The sequence below is a fragment of the Limulus polyphemus genome, unplaced genomic scaffold, assembly GCF_000517525.1.
Source record: "Limulus polyphemus unplaced genomic scaffold, Limulus_polyphemus-2.1.2 Scaffold683, whole genome shotgun sequence".
In the NCBI taxonomy this organism is placed as follows: domain Eukaryota; kingdom Metazoa; phylum Arthropoda; class Merostomata; order Xiphosura; family Limulidae; genus Limulus; species Limulus polyphemus.
Window position 1 is genome coordinate 300,528 of NW_013666293.1, and position 15,374 is coordinate 315,901.

The 15,374-nt window shown below is 34.1% G+C and overlaps 1 protein-coding gene across 4 annotated transcripts in view; it reads right to left on the reverse strand.

Moving 5' to 3' along the window:
• LOC106459928 (glutamate-gated chloride channel-like) overlaps window positions 1–15,374 on the reverse strand; it is a 115,693-nt gene that overhangs the window by 75,623 nt on the left and 24,696 nt on the right. Inside the window, exon 1 of one of the 4 annotated variants that reach the window (XM_022386505.1) lies at window positions 12,712–12,732. The exons of the other annotated variants lie outside the window; for them this stretch is intronic. The gene's annotated coding sequence lies outside the window, so the exon portion shown is untranslated. Of the gene's footprint in view, window positions 1–12,711; window positions 12,733–15,374 lie in introns of those variants that run through there. 4 annotated transcript variants of the gene reach the window in all.

The following is a 15,374-nucleotide window of genomic DNA, read 5'->3' on the forward strand; positions in this document are numbered from 1 at the left end:
ATCTTACGTGTATTCAGTAGTTCTTTTGACAAATGAGTTGCTATATTTCACTGACAACTAACATCTTATGTGTATTCAGTAGTTCTTTTGACCAATGAGTTGCTATATTTCACTGACAACTAACATCTTGCGCGTATTCAGTAGTTCTTTCGACAACTGAGTTGCTATATTTCATTGACATTTAATATTTTTAATGTATTTAGTAGTTCTTTTGACAAAACGGTTTTTCTGTACTACTGGCAGCTAACATCTTGCGTGTAGTTAGTAGATCTATCTAACTAACTTTCCATCTATAAATAGTGTGTGATTTGTGAAAATACCTTTCAGAAACTTTTTCAATCTCAAATTATATACATTCACTCTATTTGTACAGCAATTTCAAATTTAGATTGTTATCAATAAATTATTAACATTTATTTTTTAAAACTCGAAAAACAAGAGATATTACTTTTCTGTTCATTGTATGAAAGAAATAATCATCTCTGAACATCACTGAATACTAAATGTGTGACCGTTAACAATTCAGTTTAACTTGTTAACTACAACGTTTATAAATCAAAAGTACTCTTTGTGCCAGGTTCATTTATTTACAGAAGAATCAGTGGAAAAACGCATGTTACATTATATCTGAAATGCAAATCTGGTATAATTTGGAAAGTTTCAAAAGAGGGTATCCTTTTTTCATGTGGATACGAAATTCCAAACTCACGTGTGGTGTGGTTAACATCACACTTTTCAGAGCTAAAACAAAGGTTATTTAATGTGTCCCATACATGTGTTCATGGCAGTGAAACTGGTGAAGCAGAAAGTGAATAAATAGCTACTTTGCGTGTGCGATATATTTTAAGACAACATTCTTATATTGCAAAATATTATATATATATATATGTGTGTGTTTGTTTGAATTTCGCGCAAAGCTACACGAGGGCTATCTGCGCTAGCCGTCCCTAATTTAGCAGTGAAAGACTAGATGGAAGGCAGCTAGTCATTACCACCCGCCATCAACTCTTGGGCTACTATTTTACCAACGAATAGTGGGATTTACCGTCACATTATAACGCCCCCACGGCTGAAAGGGCGAGCATGTTTGGTGGGACGGGGATTTGAACCTGCGACTCTGAGATTGCAAGTTAAGCGCCCTAACCACTTGGCCATGATATATATCAGAAATAAAAGTCAAGTCTCCCTGTTCGATTCCTTACAGTGGACATAATGCAAATAGTATATAGCTTTGCACTAAGAAAACAACAAGTAATAGCAGTCGAACTGTTTTAGCGTCAAATATATTTATTATATAAATAACGGATGTCATACATTCTTCTCATTTCACTTCTAACAACAAATAACAGATTTTATAGTTGCTAATATATCCTTTTTAATTATTGGAATGTTTGTTCGTGTACACCGCCTATTAGAAAGCACTAGTTTATTTTTTCTTATTTGTTTGTTTTATGAAGACTCCTGCATTTGATTTTAAATTAAGTAACTAAAATGATACTGTGTTAATTCAAAGAATACTAAAGGAAAACTTTACCATAAATTTTATTTTTAATTGGGTGGTTTACAGAAAGTCATTTATAGATTATAGAAACGCATGTTAATTATCTACTATTCCGCTTCAGTTTCCGAGATGGTTCAAGAATGATGGTTACTTTATAAAAGCATATTGAGCCTCCAAAACGTGATCAGTAGTTGAAGAGAAATGTGAACGTTCTCTATAAAGAAAAATATTCATAGAGCGAGATTATTAAAAACCGTAGAGACAAATCACACGAGTTCACACGTTCCCCATGAAAACAGAATAACTCGTGCAGAAAAGCGTTAAGGAGAGCAATGAGATTCAAAACAACAATCCCAAGTTAATCAGGACCAACGCCTCTCGACAGAATCTTCCGACCCAAAAATACATTGTGGTCAAGCTTGTTCGCACCATTTCGGATTTGAAACTGAAGAAGGTCAAAAGTTAACAAGCTTTCAGCCATACCTGGAAAGCGATCCAGTTCGATGACTACATATTTGATAAGTCTGCCGGCGCAGCTAGAACTGGGGTTTTATGATTTGAAATGTTTGTTTTTTTAATTTCGCACAAACCTATTCTTGTGCTATCTGCGCTAGCAGTCCCGAATTTAGAAATGATAGACTAGAGGGAAGGCAGCAAGACAACACCACTCACCGCCATCAACTCTTGGGCTACTCTTTTACCAACGAATAGTGTGATTGGCAGCCACATTATAACGACCTCAAGGCTGAAAGGAAGAGCATGTTTGGTGAGAAGATTCGAACTCGTAACCCATAGATTGCGGGTCGAGCGCCCTAACAACCGCGCAATGCCAAACAGACTTGTAACGAGTTTCGATTTGAAGTGTTTGCGTCGCAAGTCATATATTTCATTGTATCATTCGTTTTCAGTCATAATCCACTCAAATTGTAAGACAAAATTTCGTACTTTAACCATACTTAGGTTTTATTGTAATTCATAAATACATTGATTATATACATCAAATTACTTTTAATTGAAGCAAAAAAAGTTATTACTTCATTATTAAGCATCAGCTTAGAAACTTCACTCACATATATCTACGACCAAGCCGTGGTGTTTTTTATTAGATATATCATTACTTTTTATGCATTATCTCTAAAGTTGGTTGATAAAAATGAAGTTAATACCACCTCTAAATGTGACATTGTACTTGTTGTTTCTCTACTTGTTCATAATGTATGTTTTCATTGGTTTATTAAGGTTTAGTGAATACTAAATTGATTACATTTTTCGACCCGTCAGTATGTATATATATGAACATATATATGTGTGTGTGTATAATTTTCATTATGATATTGGCACTTAAAAATAATGTGTAAAGAATTTGATAAATACAAGTATGTTAAATTTTACAGTCTTGGTTGCTCCGAGACAATTTAAAATCTGACTTTAGGAAAAGTGATTCAGTGGCATTGCCCATTAAGTCTCGCGCACCCCCTGTAAGTGCGGGAACAAACTTGTCTGTATGCCTAATTATTTTCTAACAAGGAATGCTACAAATCATTATTACGTAGACATAATCTGCTAGTTGTCATATTACTAAAATATTTACATATTACAGGTGTTTTGTTATTAGAGTTTAATTAATTTTCAAGTTCGAAAACACCGAGTTTGCAGGTAATGAAACTAATGTCTTACATAATATAATTGCCCAAAGAATTATTTTAATTACACACCTCTCAATCATCCATTTCTTAGCTACTTCCGTGTAACTAAATATCACGTATTCTTTTTAACTCTTTAACTAGTGACTAAGAGTGTTTATAGAATACACGAATCTCTAAAACAGAGCCAACCCGCGCCCTTTCAAAAAACTAAACATTAACATTACTAATCACAATTACATGAAAATGTTAATTTTTCTCTAAGCTAGGAGCAGGATTATTTGGGATTTGTACCATAACAATGATCAACAATGTTTTCTCTTAACGTATGATAAGTTCAATTCTTATCTAGTGTCCTATTTACTGACCCCACAGTGGCACAACGGTATGTCTGCGGATTTACAACGTGGTGGCAGAGCACAGATAGCCCATTGGGTAGCTTTGTGCTTAACTTCAAACAAACAAACCTATTTACTGATAGAGTTGAATTATGGAACATAAAGATTTCTCTGAGCAAATACTGCACCAGAAAACTCGTATATGAAAGGGAAGACAAACTGTATTAACTTTATGGTAAATACTGCACCAGAAAACTCGTATATGAAAGGGAAGACAAACTGTATTAACTTTATGGTAAATGCTGCACCAGAAAACTCGTATATGAAAGGGAAGACAAACTGTATTAACTTTATGGTAAATACTGCACCAGAAAACTCGTATATGAAAGGGAAGACAAACTGTATTAATTTTATGGTAAATACTGCACCAGAAAACTCGTATATGAAAGGGAAGACAAACTGCATTAATTTTATGGTAAATACTGCACCAGAAAAATTTGTTTTACACAAATGCCTGCAAATAGCAAATGGTAAGTTAAATAAGGAATACTATGTGCTTCAGAGCATGTACCTACTCCTAATCTTAAATTATAATTTCATTTCACATGTAAGACTTTCGAATATAGGTTGTTTCTTTGTTTATATTAAAGCTATATTAGGCTATCTGCAGTGTCTATCGAATCCCCTATTTTAGCGTTGTATGCCCTTTAACTTACCGTTGGTCCATCGGGGGATTCGAATACAGAATAAATCTAACAGGAGACGTATAAATGTCACTGTTTGGGTTATACATCTCAGGCACCTCTCTTACTACTGCTCTTACTCCCTAATTATCTAATGAGTACCAGAGAAAAAATATGATGAAAATACTTCCTGACTTACAAACAAAGGTAACAAACAACCACCAGAGAGATCAGCTGTAGAAAATGTGAAAATAACGTGCTGTGTCTATTAAAAGGTGACATTTACTTTATTTTTCTAAGTCACTGAAACTTCTGGTATACAGAGACAATAGACACAGTACTGTTTAAAGTCGTCACTAGATCATTGAAATCTTTCTAAAATCTTCATAAATAAGCGCTAAGTGAAAACCGCATGAAAAAAAACAACAAAAAAAAAACGTTGTAAGTTATAATTTTTCTTTAAACATTATCAAATCTGGAATAGTATGAAGTCAAGTAATTCGATACACTGAACATATATATAGAATATAGGTGTTGACAGCGTAAAAAAAAGAAAATGAGATGGTTTGGCCTATTCTTTAATTTTTTTCAGAATCCTCTCTCACTAATATGCATTGTTTCCACTTGAGACCGAAAGAACCAATTCATAAGTTCTTCGAAAATTAAGATATGACCCCCGAATAGGTGTTAAATAAATTATTACATACTTTGTGTTACCTGAAAGTACCACATACTATGAGACGACATTTTAGGCTTATTAAACTAATTCACCGAGTTTCTTTTTCTATATTTGTTTTCTTAGCGCCAAAATGTATTTCACTTTTTAACAGTTGAATCAAATAATCAGTAGTTAATTATGTTTTAAATAGTTAAGTTTACTTCCTATAACAAATAATCAGTAGTTGATTATGTTTTAAATAGTTAAGTTTACTTCCTATAACAAATAATCAGTAGTTGATTATGTTTTAAATAGTTAAGTTTACTTCCCATAACAAATAATCAGCAGTTGATTATGTTTTAAATAGTTAAGTTTACCTCCTATAAGATTTTAAGTAAACATTTCATAGTAAATTTAACAAAACTATTTCTTTGCTGGTTCATATAAATAAATATAACTTGTTTGTTGGTTTGTTTCAAATTTCGTCCAAAGCTACGCGAGGGCTATCTGCGCTAGCTGTCCCTAATCTAGCAGTGATAGACTATAGGGAAAACAGTTAGTCAACACCACCCACCGCCAACATGTGGGCTACTCTTTTGCCAATGTTTTTAATGTTATAAGACTTCAGACTTATCGATGGGTCACTGGGACGGGTCAGAGTGAAAGACGATTGATGACAGCGTTAAATTCTCTTGTAAGTATTCCCGTATTAAAAGAAAATTATGTAAATACAGAAATACAATCGCTAAGTTTACAAAGTAGTAACATTCTGTGAGCACTTTTTTAATCTACTGCTAATGTTTCAGGGGCTTTGAGGAGTTTATTTCTACTAGTGACGTGTCTCATGTTTGAAGAGTATGTATCTATTAGTGACAAGTTACGTCCTTTGAGTAGCGCCCTTCTATTGGTGCTGTGTCACTTGTTTTACGTTTTAAGTATCATCTTCCTATTGTGGTACTTGAATCTTTTTTTTTGTCTTTTCCTTTCAGTTTAAAAAAGTAAACGTAATATAATATCCACCGAATATTATGTGAGATTTTCACACAAACACGAGCACCCGGTAGGCAGACAGATTTCATTATTGATAACTGGTTATGGTATGTGGATAACTTGCTGACGTTTTAGTTACCTGTTGTCTTAAGCCATTCTTCATTGATGTATCTTAAATTTTCTCACAAAAAAAGATCACGGTGGAGCTGTATTATCTAACATACTATGTAATTATGATTGCGAATTTAACTATGTGACGGGTTTTTGAGGTTACGTGCTCCCTACTTTTCTTGGTGAAATAAACAAATGTGACGTAGGTAGCGTATGCAATTTTGAAGATATGACTCTAATGTTTTATGTATATAGTCATTAACTCTTTTATTATTAGATTTTGCTTCAAATCTTCTGAATCAAGAGATCTCTACGGATATCAGAAAAGTAGTGTAGTATTATGAAATATGCATTCGTCTGCTCGTCCTGCCATTCCTCCTGTTATCTGTGGTTACTGTATGGTGATCAGGGCACCTAAGCATATCATACTAGTTGGGATCACTATCTGAGCTTACTCCACAACATGTAATAAAGTCGTGGGCTTTTATTTAAAAATCATAATCCTACGCTTACCAAAAGTTTCACACAATAAAAATAATCCTCTATAAAAATCGCGGCTATTGTCTTGATTTTAATTAGCTATCTATCAACGACTTTAGAATATATTCGTTAATGATTTTACAACTGGAAACGAAAAGAACTAATTTATTTTACTTTTCAATTCATCTAACTGAATGCGATTATAAAATTGTAAGGATTATCAGGCAGGCGGTAGCATTGCCCACGAAGTGATGGCTCTGATTGTTCAATGAAATGGTATTATAAGTATCTCATCAATAGGTCATCAGAACTATACAATACTATCCAGTGTTTCCTTTTACAACAATATGTATGTAATGACTGAGTCATAAGTTCTAGGAATGTCTGTTAATATCATAGGAAAAAGTTTGAATTTCTTGTTCTTCTTTCTTCTACTTCGTTTTCATTACATGATAACTCAAAAACCAAAACAACGGTGTCAACCAGTTTCACTGAGATGACATAGTTTCAAACGGAGTATCCGCTTTTATTATAAGTCTTATTAATAACTGGTAGTAATTAAAAGTCATAATTCGAGTGTAAACGATGTTATCATTACCCCTTGAAGTTATCTTTTTACAGACTTTGGTATTCCTATATTTACTTCCTTTTTTTAAACGTGTTTCTTTACTTGTCAAAAATGAAATGATCAGTAGTTGTGTTTTTTATCGCAATATGGGTTTATGTGTGTTTTCTACAGCAAAGCCACATCAGGCTATCTGCTGTGTCCGCCGAATGGAATCGACCCACTGACTTTATCATCGTAAATTCGTAGACTTACCTCTGTCCCACCATGGGACAATTTATTTCAACTCACAAAAGTCAGATATGTAAAAAAGTGGCAAACAAACACTGTATCACCCCTCCTGATGAAGTGTGTTAGTCTAACGACAACTGCATTATAAGGTTCTAGAAATCAATATTCTTGAACTAACACGTCTGCTAATGATGCACTCTTTGTCAGCATGGTTTGTTACAGTAATATGAATTTTTAAAAGATTCCATACCACACTTTGTTAGTCTGAATAGGGCTAAGGAAACGTGTTTTTCAATCAAAGAACAAAATATCTGTATTCATACAATGTTGAAATGGTACTTAAGATGTATGTTATCTATAATCAAAATTACAAATAATGTATTTATATGTAAACAAATGCTGCCTGTATATTAAGCTTTAAAAAATAACTGGCCATCATAATTTTAGACTTTCACCCACTTATGAAAATACAATAATAGCATTACAACCAATAATAAGTGTAAAGACAAATGGAGTATCTTAGTACTTACTAAACACATGACAACCGTTTGCACTTTAGGTTAACATTAGGCTGTTTTGCACCTCGATGCAGCAAAAATACAAAAACAAAAAAAGATCTTCGCATTTTTGTGCTGTGGATGCGTTATAAGAGCGACAGTCAAATTCCACTATTCGTTAAGAATATCTCAAGTGTTAGTAGTGGGTGCTTTTGATTGCCTTCCCTCTCGTCTATGGCCCGGCATGGTCAGGTGGTTAGGGCACTCGATTCGCAATCTGCGGGTCGGGGGTTCGAATCCCCGTCCCACCAAACATGCTCGCCCCTTTCAGCCGTGGGTAAAAGAGTAGCCCAAGAGTGGGCGGTGGGTGGTGATGAATAGCTGCCTTCCCTCTAGTCTTATACTGCTAAATTAGGGACGGCTAGCGCAAATAGCCCTCGTGTAGCTTTGCGCGAAATTCAAAACTAGCTAACCCTCTTGTCTATCGTTTCAAATTGCATTTATTTTTTGTGTGGCTTTGCGGAATTTTCCGAATCAGCTAACCAATCTTAGACTAACATAGTCTGTCACTAGCCAAAAGCTGAGTGCAAATGCTTCCGTATCTACAGTAGATCACACTCAATAACAAAAACTCATCTAAAGTATAGAGTGATTAACAATTATAAATAAAAAAACATGCTAGCCGCCTATGTAGATAATTCTATTAATCTTATGTTACTGATTTCCTAAAGAAAGCGTGACACCAGTTTTAAAGAAATCTCTATATATCTGTAATCCTCCCATACGAAGGTTGATGAAGACTTAGTTCTCGACCTTCACATTCAAATATTTACTTTTAATTGCAACCTATAACATATTTAAACATATCTAGCCCACTTTAGGCTGTATCTTAAAATAGGATAAAATCTGAGACATGATCAGTATTGACCAAAAATAGAAATATTTTATAGCTAGCTGTCGGTAGATTATGTGAAGAGTTATAAAACTATATTATGCTGAAAGAATACTAAATTATATATTAATATTTTTGAATTTCGACCACCCCAACTTGCTTGTTGTTTTAGGCGTGAGGGCGTTATAATATGACGATAAGTCCCACTATTTGTTGGTAAAAGAGTACCCCAAGAGTTGGGGTGGGTGGTGTTCACTAGCTGCCTTTCCTCTAGTCTATAAGTTTGAAATTAATGACGGTTACATCAGATAGCCTTCGAAAGTCAACAAAAAATGTAAAACAAAACTCTATAAAATACTGTTTATAGTTTATTGTTTTAATGTCATTTGTTTTAATGCTCTACCATATATGGTATTAAAGTTGCATTCATAACATTCCAAGGAATATGGTTGCAAGTAGATAGCACTTTGACTGAATATTGTACATGATACTTATCTTTAAAACGTCGTCAAGTTGATAAATATTATACAGGGTCAGAATTGATAGATGGAAAATTTCTGTGCAAGGGCGGTAATGGGATCCGAACCCGTGACCCGCAGCTTGCGAGTCGAGTACCCTAACCACCAGGCTGTATTTTATAGAAACCAGACCACTTTTACATTAAAATATACAGGTAAGATAATGACAGCTGAAACATTTTTTTTTGTTGTGAAACAAAATATGCAATATAATCTTATCGAAAATTCATCTATTGATGCATTCATTAACTTAAGCTAAAGGGATTTTATTTTTGGGACATTTAAAATAATCAAAGTGTTCTTTAGTTCCTTTTTTCTAACGTATGCAAGTACAATCAAATAATTTTAATACATATATAAAAATATATCCAAATAACCTGCAAAATGCGCTACGGTGTGTACAGCGTTTCTACATTTTCATGCATTTTTTAAAATCGAATTTCTTGTTTTACAAAAGAAGAAAAAAGAAAGCATAAAAAATTCCTGCGAACAATAAACAGAAATTATATCATCTCTTCTGTTTAAAATTATTCATTTATCGACTGTCATTCAAGGGCTAAAAATCGTACATAAAACATTGATGTTGACATAATCGATCTGGGTTGAACAAAACAACCGCAGAACGCCAGTGATACTTTTCCATGATATTAGAACAAGTTATGCAAGGCGTGTTTATTACACCTTCGTACAAGCTCACCGCCTACACATTCTAGGATTACTTTCTGTTCTTAGTGTACCATTGTTTCTTCCATTCATCTATGATCGCAATGCGTAAGGTTTTCCCAGGTAATTGTTTGTTTTTGTTTCAGCGCAAAAGCAACACAATGAAGTACCTGCGTTGTGTCCGCCTCGGAGATCGAGCACCGAATTTTAGCGTTCTGAATCGCCGAGCCACCAGGGGACGTTTTTAAGATAAAGAACACCCACCAATATATGTTTGCAACTCTAATATACACAAGTATCAATAACAAAATACTCTTAAGATGCCATATCAATAATCAATACAACCTCGAAGGGCTTTTTTTTTAAATATTGTGTAGATGTTGTAATATTTGTTTGGCATAAGTTACACAAGGTATATCTGAGCTAGCCATCAATAACTGTGAGCTGATAGACTAGAGGGAAAGGAGCTAGTCAACGCCACCCACCACCAACTCTTGGACTGCTCTAATCGACTAGTGGAATTTGACTGTCGTTCTTATAACCCACCATGGGCCTAAAGTGCTGAGCGATATTTTGAAACAAAAATCATGGACACCTTAGATTCATATTCCGACACGCTAAACACTTAGCCACACCCTGCTAGGATGTGGCCATAAGGTATATCCTAGCAATGCTACATTATTATTCCACACACCCTGCTAGGATGTGGCCATAAGGTATATCCTAGCAATGCTACATTATTATTCCACACACCCTGCTAGGATGTGGCCATAAGGTATATCCTAGCAATGCTACATTATTATTCCACACACCCTGCTAGGATGTGGCCATAAGGTATATCCTAGCAATGCTACATTATTATTCCACACTAGATTCACTTTAAATTATAGTTAGCGCAACAGTAATAAACGTTAGGACTAAATTTATATTACATTCAAATGTTTGTGTTACAACGAAACTGAAAACCTCTGTAATTTTATCTTCTTTTAAAGTACAAAGTACCAATCCCCCGTATTTGAATGGTTGAATTTATTTTGTAATTAATATAATAAATATCATTACAGATATTCCTGTTACACTTTTCTATGCACTTTTTTCAAGCAATATATGCCAAAAACTAAATGTAATCGCTTTTTAAATGATGATTCAAATTCGCAGAGCTGATGAATTTCTTTTGGTTAAGGTTTGTATTAGAGACTCTTAACAAATCGTAGAAAACACTGTGTATAGAAACCTTTTTATATAAATGCGTTAATACATTGCAAGAATTATCTCAAGAAGACCAGTTTTCCTGAAAACCCACTTAGGAACATTATGAAGAAATACCTAAGAAAAGTGAACACAACCAAAACACTCGTATTAGATGTACATAAACTATCTCTAAGAATAGTTTTAGTGTTTACGGGTTCTTTAAGTTTTAGAATAAAGAAAAATATATTGAACATTTTAAACTCTACATATCCACAAATTTCACTTAAAGTCATCTTTAAACCTTAATCAGGCATTAATTTTTTCAAGGTGGAAAAATTTGTTTCCAACGCTATGGTGGTCTTATGTTGTACCTATTTTTAACAAGTTTTTATAGGTTCCATGATACGCCACCTAGCGGTTCGAATTAAAGAACATTTCAAACCGAACGTCAAAAATCCCCCCCCCCAGTACTTACATACGCTTCAACAACACCTGTAATGAGACAGGTAAAGACTTCAGCATTTTCTGCTAAGTGGAGGAAGTAGAAACGTTGCAGATAAAGGAGACGTTAATCATCAGATATGTGGAACCTAGAATAAATAACGCCTCAGTCATAGTATTTTCTAATTGTAGGTATTTTTTTTAAGTTTAATGCGAAGACTTGATTACCTGTTTATGAGAGTTAAGGATGTTTTGCAATATTTGGAGCTTAATAGCTCCAGAAAAGACGTTTGTAATTTGCCTTGTTTCTTTGTTTATTATACCTCTATTATTTACCTAATTTGAAAGCTTAGTTAATTGATTTGATACTTGTAAACACAGCATGGGGATTCTATACCCACTGTGGTAGAGCACTGGTTCTTTTTGTAGTTGAATTTCGCATAAAATTACTCAAGGATTATCTGCACTAGCCGTCTCTAATTTAGAAATGATAGACTAGAGGGAAGGCAGTTAGTCAACACCATCCACCGCCAACTCTTGGGCAACTCTTTTATCAACGAAAAGTGGAATTTCCCGTTATATGATAACGCCCCCATGGCTGAAGGGGCGAGAATATTTTGTAATGAAATTCACGTTTGTTTTGTTTTGTTGTTAATTTCGCATAAAGCTACTCGAGGACTATTAAATCTAATAAATGGCTATCTGCGCTAGCCGTTCCTAATTCTGAAGTGATAAACTACGTGGAAAACAGCTAGCCAACATCATCAACCGTAGCTTTTGAGCTACTTTTATCGAATAGTGGGATTTAACCGTCGCTCTTATAACGTACTTACGGCCCCAAAATTTGGGCGCGTTTTAGCGGCAGGGGGAACCCTCGGATTATAGTCCGGCAGTGGTCAAGTAATTAAACAAGAGTTAAAAATTATCCATGATTTTTCTTAAACTTAAAAAGCTATACATTGAATATAGACTTGTACGTTAATAATGCCCCTTTAACCTGTCATTTTCACATGAGTTTGAACAATTTATTTAATTTTTATTAAAACAAGAAATAAACTAATTTCCAAGTAACTATAAACAATCTCAGATCATCTTCTGAACATATTAAACGATAAGAAAATATATTTTCAATAACTTCAAACAGACAATCTTACCATTAATTTGTCCCCAATTAATATTATGCTGGAACATTAACCCATTCAATTGTTAACGTAAGCAGAAGAACATAAAAACACGCTTCAGTGACCACAATTTATAATTCCAACTCAACCAACTTAAAGCACAGCATTACTGTAATATACTGACTTACAATGCTAAAATCCGGAGTTCGATTCTCCGCGGTGGACCCAGCAGGTAGCCCAATGTGGCTTTGCTCTAAAATAAACCAACAAAGCATTACTATATAATTATTCTAAAAAGATATTGAATTTAATTGTGTAGATAGAAATAAAATGATAAGTTTAAGCTTAGACTATTCTTTATTTTGACAGAAAAAGCATATTTCAATCATTTTATTAAGCTGACTAACCCAAATATAATAACAATATCTCACTTTAGTCCATAGATTCCCAACCGGTGGTACGTGTACCCTCAGGGGTTCGCTAAGGCTAAAAAAAGAGGGTACAGAGCTAGTCCTAATAGCAATAAAAAAAACGTAAAAAGAGTTACTTTTAATAGCTGTGCAAAAACAATAAAGCAAACAGATGACTTTGGAAATATATTGGTCCAAAAAACAAAGCATGGCTAAATTGGCAACGCTTCAGCTTTTGGGACTGGTTTGCTCAAGATCTCTCTTCAGCTATATTTTTTCTTTTTTTTTACGTTGCACTAGTAGCCTGCTATCATTCACTAAACCACATTTTGATTGTGACCATTTCTGGATGAAAATTAAATTTAGAGATGGATATTTTCATATTAAAAATAAATACAGAGACAAAAGTGTCAGTGGTCTGACGTGTGATGATGTTTTGAATAATATTAGTGGTGTTAGATTCACTAAAGAAACAGGAGAGGTGGAAGGTATTCGGATGGACGAGGGTCACTTGAAAGCTACTTCGGTTAACCAAGTTGAGAACCACGTCTCTAGCTATTGATTAAACTATCTCGAGTAGGAACAATTTTATCATTCACAAGACAATCGCTAACCTAACACCAATATTAATTTGTCTTTTAAGTAAACTTGCTTGGTAGTGACAGTTGCATAACATAATGGTAGATAATTCTACTTTTGATTTTGTTTGTTTGTAGTTAAGCACAAAGCTACATTTTGGGCTATCTGTGAAGTCAGCTTTGATGGAAAAAAAAACAACATCACAAAAACAATACATATCTATCTCATTGCGCAATTCCCTTTCTTTCGTTCTTTTGTCATGCAAAAAAACCCAGAGCTTAGCTGGGTTGTTATAGTTAAGTACATATTCAATATTAATTTTATCTCTTCATTGAATTACATACTTTTAACGATTTTCCTGCTCGCACGGGAACATGGCACAAGTATATGCGCCTGGATACTGCGTAACAACATTAACAATTGACGTCATCCCAATTGTAAAGATTCCGCTTTATGTTTCCTCTGGTTTCTGGCAAGAAAACGAGTCCTTGTCTCGAAAAACTGTGCAGTTAATAATCACTCGCTATATTTCGCTTCTTTTCAGTTTTTTGTACTCATGAAATGAGGCTTCCTGAAAACCTTCTAACGTGATATTGGAATTAGTTTTAAGTAAATGTATTTCATCTTTGAAAATTAAAAGAAAATAAAAAATAGTACTTTGTATTATAGTTTTTGCAAGCGTACACAAAAGATAGAGAAAAAAATATTTTTATTGAGGAACTAACAAACACGATGATATAATAAATAAATATTTAGCTCATGCTACTCCCCCCCCCCAGTGGCACAGCGGTATGTCTGCAGACTTACAATGCTAAAAACAGGATTTTGATACCCGTGGTGGGCAGAGCATACACCCCCTCCCCTCCTAAAAATCGAATTTCGATACAAAGCTCGTGCAACTCTATGAGAAATACAAATTTTAGTGGCGCGAACTTAAGAGGTGAAAATTGGTGTGATTTTAGCCTTAATAATGTCGTTATTGTGTAGTGAAAAAAGTACTCTTAAATACTATGAAAACATTCAGAAGCCGAACATATCCTCTAATCAGTTTATATATATATATATGTACAAAGCGTATTCTGACCACGTATTTGAGCTACGTCGATAAAATACGATTCTGTTGAATGTATTCATATTAGTAGTGAAATATACACTATGATACAGATGTTTAAGTAGACCTGTCCTGTAGTCTTCTATACATAATTCTCTATCTCATATCCTTTGATAGTCATCCTTCTTTGGTAAGCCCATGATAACACACTGGAAACAACTTGACGATAGCTGTAGGTAGTAAGGTGGGTTCCATTTGGGCGTTTCCATAGTAACGGACTAAAATAAAGTTAGAACAACGATATAGAAGACCATCAGGATTTACTCCTTAAGTAACTTGTCTTTAGCGACGGTTATTGATGAATTACGCTTCCCGTTCCTTGTGTTATAATCCCCAAGGTTCAGTCTATTTACATATCAAAGAAAAATACATAAACATTATTGTGTATGTCCATTGACAGTACCTATCTATATCAGTTACCGTTACTCATTATCTTGTGCTCCAGGTGTTCGGGTATTCTTGTTGTTAATAGGATAAAACTTCAGATAAATGAAAAGACATTGTAGGAGTCTTCAGAATGATAATTCTTTTATTCACGTAACGAAACAAACATCGATAAACTAGCGTATCATTCACTTTTGTATCTGAAGCTAAAATATAAGGTGAAATCTTGATTTCATACTAAATTGTTGATTTTAACATAGGGGATACGAGTTATAGTGGTTTGATGAGTAGCAACATCTTGTGTGAATACTGTAAGGGACATAAATTATGGTGGTTTCATGATTTTAACATAGGGGATACGAGTTAT